This window comes from Erinaceus europaeus, chromosome X, assembly GCF_950295315.1.
Source record: "Erinaceus europaeus chromosome X, mEriEur2.1, whole genome shotgun sequence".
In the NCBI taxonomy this organism is placed as follows: Eukaryota; Metazoa; Chordata; class Mammalia; order Eulipotyphla; family Erinaceidae; genus Erinaceus; species Erinaceus europaeus.
In genome coordinates, this window is record NC_080185.1 from 73,662,352 (window position 1) to 73,671,837 (window position 9,486).

The 9,486-nt window shown below is 45.2% G+C and overlaps 1 pseudogene; it reads right to left on the reverse strand.

The window, feature by feature from the left end:
• Positions 1–7,940: 7,940 nt before the first annotated feature.
• Positions 7,941–8,970, reverse strand: LOC132535885 (armadillo repeat-containing protein 6-like; annotated as a pseudogene).
• Positions 8,971–9,486: the final 516 nt, after the last annotated feature.

Here is a 9,486-nt window from a genome sequence, read left to right on the forward strand (position 1 = left end):
GCTCAAAGGTAGAAAGCTTCCATAGCAGCTGTTTCGAAGGTTCTAACCAGTGGGATTAACCAATACCCTGCAGGCAGGGCGGGTCTCAGGCAAAAACAATGATTATGTAAACAGACCACAGCATCAGAGCAGGGGGTTGCCCAACAGGAGGTTTTATACTTCTCAGAATCCATCTCTTCCAGCTTTTCTAATTTAGTGGTATATAGTTTGCATAGAAATTTGCAATGAGGTGCTCCAGGAGGTGGCACAGTGGATAAGGCATTGAACTCTCAAGCATGAGGTCCTTAGGTCAATCCCCGTCAGCACATGTGCCAGAGTGATGTCTAGTTCTTTCTCTGTCTTCCATAATTTCTCATGAATCAAGAAATAAAATTAAAAAATGTTTTTTTAAAAGAAATTTGCAACAAGGACCCAGGTGGTTGCACTCCTGGTTAAGCACACATGTTACAGTGCACAAGGCACCAGGTTCAAGCCCCTGGCCCCCGCCTGCAGGGGGAAAGCTTCATGAATGGTGAATCAGGGCTGCAGTTGTCTCTCTCCCTATCTCATCCTTCTCTCTCAATTTCTCTCTGTCTCTATCCAATAATAAACAAATAAAAATATAAAAAAGGAAGTTTGCCTGATACTTTGAGTTTCTATGGAGTCTATTGTAATTTCAAATCTTTCATTTGTGATGCAGTTTATTTGGGTTTTTTCATTTCCTTCTTTCTCGTTCTTCCTTCCTTCATTTCTTTCTGACCAAGAGTTTGTCAATTTTGTATACTTTTAAGAGAACCAGTTCTTAGCTTCATTGATTTTTGTATGGGTTTATGTTTTCTTTATTTTTGTATTTATTTATATACTTACCTATTTTAATTGAGACAGAATTGAGAGGGAAGGGGGAGATAGAGAAGTGAAGAAAAAGAGACAACTGAGCACTTTTTAAGTCTTTCTTTTAAAAAATATTTATTTATTCCCTTTTATTGCCCTTGTTGTTTATTGTTGTAGTTGGATGGATAGAGAGAAATGGAGAGAGGAGGGGAAGACAGAGGAGGGAGAGAAAGACAGACACCTGCAGACCTGCTTTACTACCTGTGAAGCGACTCCCCTGAAAGTGGGGAGCCAGGGGCTCGAACTGGGATCTTTATGCTTGTCCTTGTGCTTTGCTTAACCAGCTTTGTTACTGCCTCCTCTATCCTGAGCACCTCTTTACCAGTTGTGAAGCTTTCCCTCTTCAGGTGGATACTGGGGGCTTGAACACGGTTGGTTCCTTGAACATGGTAACGTGTGCTCAACCTGGTGTACCACCACCTGACCCCAGCATTTTTATTTTCAATGTTGTTGATTTCTGCTCTAATTTTTGTTATTTCCTTCCTTCTGTTTGCCTTAGGTTTCCTTTTTCACCTTTTACTAAACCCTTCACATTTACTTAGTTGAGTGGTTTTTTTTCTTGTTTCCTGATTGTTTGCCTTTAGGGCTATGAATTTCCTTCCTATGGCTCCTTTAACTGTGTCCCAAATATTCTGTTAGTTTGTGTCTTCATTTTCATTTATTTCCAGGAACATTTTAACTTCCTTTTTGACCCAACAGGTATTAAGTAATGCACTGTTGAGTTTCCATATTTCAGAATTTTCTTGTTGTTGCTGAATGCTAGTTCAATTCCACTGTGGTCTGAGAATATGCTTGGAATGCATTTAATATTCCTGAATTTATTGATGTCTTTGTGGCCTAACATATATGGTCTATCTGTGAATACTTTTCATATGGACTTGCTATAATGTATATTCTGCTTTCTTGGTGTTTTTTTTCCTTTTATTTTTTTGTGTGTTTTCATTGTCTCTTAATCTCTTTTCTAGATGTTTCACTCTCTTGTTAGTTTTTCCTGATTCAACTTCAGACATGCTGATTCTCTGGTCTGCATAGTTTTCCTTGCAAGTATCTCAAGTCTACTCATTAGGTGATTGAATTCTTTTGCTCCATGATTGTAGCTTTTTGTTTGGCTATTTTAGTTTTTAGTTAATTTATTGTGTTGTTTTGTTCAGATGTTGTCACTTTTACCTCTGTTATTTTGTTATTTTGTTCAGCTACTGTGATATTTACTTATGCTAATATGACTTTTTCTATTAATCTATTTAATTCTTCACTTTGTTCTTGGTTTTGGCTCCTGTTCTCCCTTGGGTTCTCATCTGTTTGCCCCTTTCTATTGGGGCCTTCTTCCATGAGTTTTCTCATTTTAATGGCTAATGTGTGGACTAGTTTTTCAAGAGTCTTCCTCACAAATTCTGATTATCTCTAGCTTATTAGAATTTTTTATTTACTTTTTTTTTCTGGGGTTTTTGTCCCAATTTGTTGGTGGGATAGATTCTCCCTGCCTCATTATTCTGCCTGATGCCAATGTGTGTTAGGTTGCACAGAGGTCCTAGTGATGAGTGGCTGGATAGGGCTGACTGGGATGGGACACACACAGATTGCTTGGACTATGGCAGCCTCAAAGAGGTTCTTAAGTGGCTAGTGTGCCAAAAGGTATTCCAGGGGATGTATGGAGGTATACTAGACCTGAGAAGGTTGCAAAAGGCTTTCTGGGGGTAGTCAGTGGCACTGGGGGGAAGGGGCTTAGAGGGGGTAACGTGGATGGAACTCTGCTTAGAAGTGTCCCAACAGGCATGAAAGGGTTGGCAAACACACAAGGGTGGACAACAGTGCTAGGGGTTTCTCTGGGTGGGGTGCATGAGAGTTGGCTGGAACTAATGGCAGAAGGTGGCATGCACTTGGGGGGTGTGTGTGGTCCCAGTGTGGGCAGAATGCGGCTCGGTGGTCTCCATGCAGGGTGCACAATTAATGGTAAGAGCATGAGGGTAGACAGTAGCATAGGGGCAAAAGTTTTTCAGCGTAGATGGAATGTGACCCAGAGGTCTCTGAGCTGAGTGCATGAAGGTTGGAGGAGGTGCAAAGGTTGGCAGTGCAGGATGGAATGGAAGCAGGGTCCTGGTGTGGACCGAGTTCTCCTCAGAGGTCTTCAGGCCGGGTGCTTGAGAGACGGTAGATGTGAGAGATGGTAGGTGTGTGAGGCAAGATGATGGCACTGGGTACACAAGGGTGGGATGGCATCCTAGCTAGGTATCCAGAGGTGGTGGGGATTTAGACATGGAAGGAAAGCAGCATAACAGGTTCAAGGGGGTACTGGTGGCAAGAAAGAATCTCAATGTAAATTTGGTTTAGTTTAATTTTACTCAGAGTATGAAGGACTGCCTGTGTTTTCATAGCCCTGTGTTCTTAGAGAAAGGGTGGCAAACCCTGTGAAGGAGGGATTAATACCTTTTGATTATCCTTGTCTTCTATCCTGGGTTCTGTGTGCTTCTCTTGTTCTGCCTTTGAGTTTTCTGTGCCTCAAGGAATGTTCCTATATTTGTTAGTTCATGTAATTTGAGTAGTGACATATTTTTCTTCTTGTTGCTGTTGACATACACTTACAGACAACTGTCCCAGAGCTGCAGGGTGACCACCTTCTTGAATCTTCTCCATTTTTTTTCTTCTTTTTACTGCAGTGCTTGTGGTTGTGCCTGGAATTGAACCTGACAGCTTGAAAAATCAGGCATAACAATTCTGCTACCTCCTATCACCTGTCTCTATGTTTAAAAAATGTAGGGAGTCGGGCGGTAGCACAGAGGGTTAAGTGCACGTGGCTCTAAGTGCAAGGACCGGCATAAGGATGAGCTCCCCACCTACAGGGGAGTCGCTTCACAGGCGGTGAAACAGGTCTGCAGGTGTCTATCTTTCTCTCCCCCTCTCTGTCTCACCTCCTCTCTCCATTTCTCTCTGTCCTATCTAACAGTGACATCAATAATGACAACAATAATAGCTATAACAATAAAAAATAACAAGGGCAATAAAAGGGAAAATAAATATAAAAATTGTGGGGGATGAAAGAAAAGAAAAAGTCAAGTAGTTTTATCCTCAGCTCTGACTTATGGTGGGGATGGGCACTGAACCTGGGGATTCAGAGCCTTAGCCAGGAAACTCTTTGCATAATGATTATGCTGTCTCCCTAGTCCCATGCATGTAATCGTATGAACTTGTAAACCATCATTAAATCATTAGTAAGAAAGGCCAGGGAGACAGCATAATGGCTATGCAAGCAAGACTTTCATACTTGACACTTTCAGTCCCATGTTCAATCCCCGGCACTACCACAAACCAGAGCTGAACAGTGATCTAGTAAAAAAAAAAAAAAAAAAACTAATAAAAATAAATAAAAAGAAAGTCATATAACTCAACCAATGAAAAAAATCAGATAAAACATGTGGGTAAAATCCTTGAATAGATGATTTTCTAAGGAATAGATACACATGGCCCATAGACATATGAAAAACTGTTCCACTTCACTTATCATTAGAGGAATGCAAATTAAAATTACACTAGGATTCAACCTCATGCCTGTCTTTTTTACATATAAAAAGGAAAATGACAGGGGTCAACAAGGTTGTGGAGAAAAAGGAGTCTGTTACATTGTTAGTGGGAGTGCAAAGTGGTGCAGCCCTTCTGGAAAACTGTATAAAGAGTCTCTAAGCAAATAAAAATGGAAATACTGTGGTCTGGAAGGTGGCACAGTGGATAAAGCACTAGATTCTCAAGCATGAGGTCCTGAGCTCAATCCCCAGCAGCATATGTATCAGAGTGATGGCTGGTTCTTTCTTTCTTCCTGTCTTTCTCATTAGTAATAAATAAAATCTTTTAAAAAACATCTTTATTGAGGGGGGTTTATTGGCTTACTGTATAGTTTCTGACACAAAGGAACAACTCATTTCCCCTTGAGAGGTGGCTGAAAGACACATGATTTTCCAACCGATGGCCCCCTCTCCCATTTGTACATCAGGGCCCGAATGTCCTTTTATCCAGTCCCTTTTCCCTCCTATCCCAAAGTCCTTTGATTTGAAGGAATACACCATACCTAGTTCAAGTTTCACCTCATTGTTTCTTTTTTCTTTTCTTTCTTTCTTTTTTTTTTAATAATTTATTTCTTTATTGGGGAATTAATGTTTTACATTCAACAGTAAATACAATAGTTTGTACATGCATAACATTCCCCAGATTCCCATTCCTTTCCCTTTCTTTTTTCCTCCTCTTCCTCCTCATTCTTCTTCAGAGCACTGATCAGCTCTGGTTTATGGTGGTGTGGGGGATTGAACCTGGGACTTTGAAGCCTCAGGTCTGAGAGTCACTTTGCATAACCATTATGTTATCTACCCCCACCCTCTTTTACTGTCCTTTATTCTTAGGTTTCACCTCTGAATGAGATCAATTTGGTATTGCTCTTTCTCCATCTGGTTTGTCTCACTTAGCAGGATACCTTCAAGTTCTGACCAGGCTATTGCAAAGGAAATGGTCTCATCATTTGTACCAGAATCATAATATTCATTTGTGTATATGTACCATATCTTGCGTAGACACCATTAATCTGTCATTGGGAATCTGTTTTGTTTCTAAGATTTTCGTATTACAAACTGTGCTGCTATGAACATAGGCACGCATAGGTCTTTTCAGACAGGTATCTTTCTTTTTTCATGGGTCTATCCACAGGACAGAGATTGCTGGGTCATAAGGTAGGTCCATTTCTAGTGTTCTGATGACTCTTGAGATTGTTTTCCATAGGAGTTTGACGGACTAACATTGCTAGTAGTAATGTAGGAGAGTTCCTTTCCACCTACAATGTCTCCAAAAGTTGGTGTTTCTGTTTTTTCTTTATTTTTTTTTAAATTATTTTTTTTGCCTTTCACTCGCCATTTTGTTGTCCTTGTTGTTTTAGTTATTATTGTTGTTATTAATGTTGTCATTATTGAATAGGACAGAGAGAAATGGAGAGAAGAGGGGAAGACAGAGAAAGATAAACACATGCAGATTTGCTTCATTGATTGTGAAGCAACTCCCCTGCAGTTGGGGAGCCAGGGACTTGAACTGGGATCCTCATGCCAATCCTTGTACTTTGTGCCACATGCACTTAACCTGCTGTGCTACCGCCCGACTCCCCTCTCTGCCTTTTCAAAAGTATGACATTATCACATGTCATATATCTCATTGTTATATTTATTTGAATTTCTCTAATTATAAATATTTTTTCATATCTATTGGCCCTTTGAATCTCTTTTTTTGAGAAGACTCTACAATGTCTTCCTTCCATTTTTCAGTGGGGTTGTTTGATCTTTTATTGTTGAATTTGAGACTTCTTTGTGTGTTTTGGTTATTAGCCCTCTGTGTGATGTGTGACACATAAAGATTTTCTCCCACTCCCTTGGTGAGTCTATTATGGTGGTGAATCCATTTGCCATGCAGAAACTTTTCAGTTTAATGTAGTTCTGTTGGCTAATTTTTGGTTTTGTTCTCCTTGCAATTGGATTTAAATTGGTAAAGATGTTTTTTTTTCCTTTTTTAAAAAAATTTAAATTATCTTTATTTATTGAATAAATAAAGATTTCTTGACAGCAAGAAATCAAGAAAATGATAGGGAGAGAGACAAAGAGACACCTGCAGCACTACTTCACCACTCACAAAGCTTTCCTCCTACAGGGGGAGACCGGGGTCTTGAACCTGGATCCTTGTGGATTGTAATGCATGCGCTCAACCCGGTGTGCCACCACCCGGCTCTGGTAAAGATGCTTCTAAAGCTTACGAGGAAAAGAGCTCTGCCAGTATCTTCCACTTGAGTATTGACTGGCTTTGGGCCGGACATATAAATCCTTGATCCACTTGGACTTTACTTTTGTACATGGTAAAATGTGGTGGTCCAGTTTCATTCTTCTCCATATTGCAACCCAGTTTTCCCAAAACTATTTGTTGAATAGACTCTCCTTTCTCCATTTTTATAGTTAGGGCTTCCTTGTCAAAAATTAAAGGTGTCCATGGGGGTGGGGACTAATTTCTGGACCCTCAATTCTATTCCCCTGTTCTCTGTGCCTATTTGGGGTGCCATTTTGATTATAGTGGCTCTATGGTATGTTTAGTAGTCAGAAAAATATGATGCCTCCAGTTTTGCTCTCACCATTGGTTTCCTGAGCTATTTCTGCCTTCAGATAAAACTTTGTATCTTTTGTCCTACTCTCTTGAAATTTTAGGGGACCTAGTAGCGATGGCATTGAATGTGTATATAACTCTGGGAGGAATAGTCATCTAGACAGTATTAATTCTTGCAATCCACGAGCATGAAATGTCTTTCCATTTCTTTGTACTATGGGTACTTCACCCGGGGTGCCACCACCCGGCTCCCTCCATTTCTTCGTATCTTTTTCTATTTCTTTGACAAGAGTCTCTTAGTTTTCAGTACGAGCATGTTTGTTTACCTGGCCATCTGTGGCTGCAGGTGTTGTGTTATGGAGCTTGGTTTATTTGGAAGTTGTGGTTCACTTCACAGAAGCGTTGGCAGATCACATTCTCTGAACAAAGTGATCAACCCGTCTACAGAAACATCCAACAGGATGTCAGATGTCCTGATTTGATTTGAACAGGGCATCAGGGTAGAGCTTCAGCTTAGTCCCACGCTCTTCTGGGGAATGGCTGACCTAGGAATGGCAAGAAACTACACTCTCTGAGGGGTTGAATTGGCAGGCTCTTCTGTAGGCTAGCAATAGCAAAGTGACTCTTGGGCAGGCAATGCTTTTCCTTACTTAGCCAGCACAGAACAAAGATAAATGGTAACTTGCAAGATTGTTGCCTCACTGAACTGGGTGTATTGGCCCGCTCCAACTCTGTGGATGGAAGAAGTAGCTGCAAGACTCCGCCTTGACTAATTATCTACTTCCCCCTATAAAGGGCTGGAGTATATTGCCAGGAGCCAGCTATACGGAAGGTCCCAGAGGAAGTATACAGGAGAAGGGTTCTAGGGACTGCAGCCCAAAACCTTGCAGACACGATACTGTGACAGCAAAACTGTCACTTGCCTGTCTGAGTAGTGCACAGGCTTGTGTCTTCTGTCAGCAGGAGTCTCCCTTTTTCAACTTGCTCAGACATATATAATAGAGGCTGCAATGAGGAAGAAGAACGAAACAGATAAAATCATAACTCTGCAGATACATAACACATCATATGTTCTTTTTGAATAGTAGTCTGAGGTCTCTATAGCTTTACAGGGAGGGTCAGGTGGGGTTGGGTTTGGAGGAAGTAACTTCAGACAAGGGTGCCAACTTGATTATCTTTCTTTTGAAATTCCCCCCACCCCCCGTAACCGTTTATTGTGAGGGTGCCAGGTTCCCCCCCACCCCGACCCCCGGCGGCCAGTCCATAGCTCACGCAGCTCCACGTGGCAGCCCTGGTTCCGCAGCGCGGCCTTGGCGTTGTCCTCGCAGGCGGGGTGGGCGGTCCTTGCTTGTGCGATGAGCCCCGTAGGTCAGGATGCGCGCCCAGGCAGCCCCGGGCTGCGCACAGCCAGGTTCCAGAGCAGCAGGCAAGCCTAACTCTGCAGGCCAGCCTCCTGCGGGTGCGTCCTCATGGCCTGCAGGGCGGCCGGCCACCACGATGGCCACACTGTGCTCTGGTTTCCGCAGCGCCAAGGCACACAGCGCACCGCTCGCACACCTGCGGGCTGGCCAAGTGGCAGGTCAGGGCACCCACCCACCACGCAGCGGAGCCCGCCCCCCCTCCACGCACGCAGAATGGCGTCCTTCACTTCTTCGTCGCCTGCGACGGCCCACAGCGCAGACAGCGCCTGGCTCACCAGGTGTCCTGGTGCTGGCTGTCGCCCAGCAGGTCCAGCAGGATGGTCAGGCTCCCCAGGTCTGCCACCTGCTGGCAGCACTCGCTGCGCACGGCCCGGTGCGACAGGGTGGCGCCTAGCTGGCCCAGCACAGCCAGCTGGTGCGGGTGGGCTCTGGCCGCGTTCACCAACAGCTTCAGTGCCCCGTGCTCGCGCAAGATGGCCGCGCGCGCGCGCTCGATATCGTGCGCGTTTCCGAAGGGCGCGCGCATGGCGTCGTCGTGGGTCGTGGTCGTCGTCGTGGTCGTCATCATTGTTGTGGTCGGCGCAGGGCCAAGCAGGCCTCCTGGACCACGTCAGGGCGGCTCGCGTGTCGGGCCCGCGCGCCGGACAGCAGGGGCAGCTCGCGAGCCTGCACCAGTGTCCGCCAGTTGGCCTCGTGCCGCAGCCCCGCGTGCCGCACCCCGCGCAGGGCGGCGCAGGCCAGCTGGGGCCCCCCGGGGTGCGGGGGCGCCCCCCTTCCCCGCCGCCCGCGAGCGTGCCCAACAGCAGCCAAAGGCCAGCGCCGTCCAGCAGGTCGGGCTGGCCGTCTATCAGCGCTGCCAGCGCGCGCAGGTTGGGCAGCAGCAGGCCAGGGTAGGCGCCCCGGCGGGCAGCCAGGCAGCGGCGGCCCAGGTCCGGCCACACAGCTGGGCCAGGCAGGCCAGGCAGGCGCCCAGCTCCGGGGTGCAGGGCCGGTGGTGGGGGCGCGAGGCCAGCAGCTCCTGCACGGCCTCCAGGGCCTGTAAGATGTCGTGGGCGGGGTCCTGCCTCCCCTGCTAGGACAC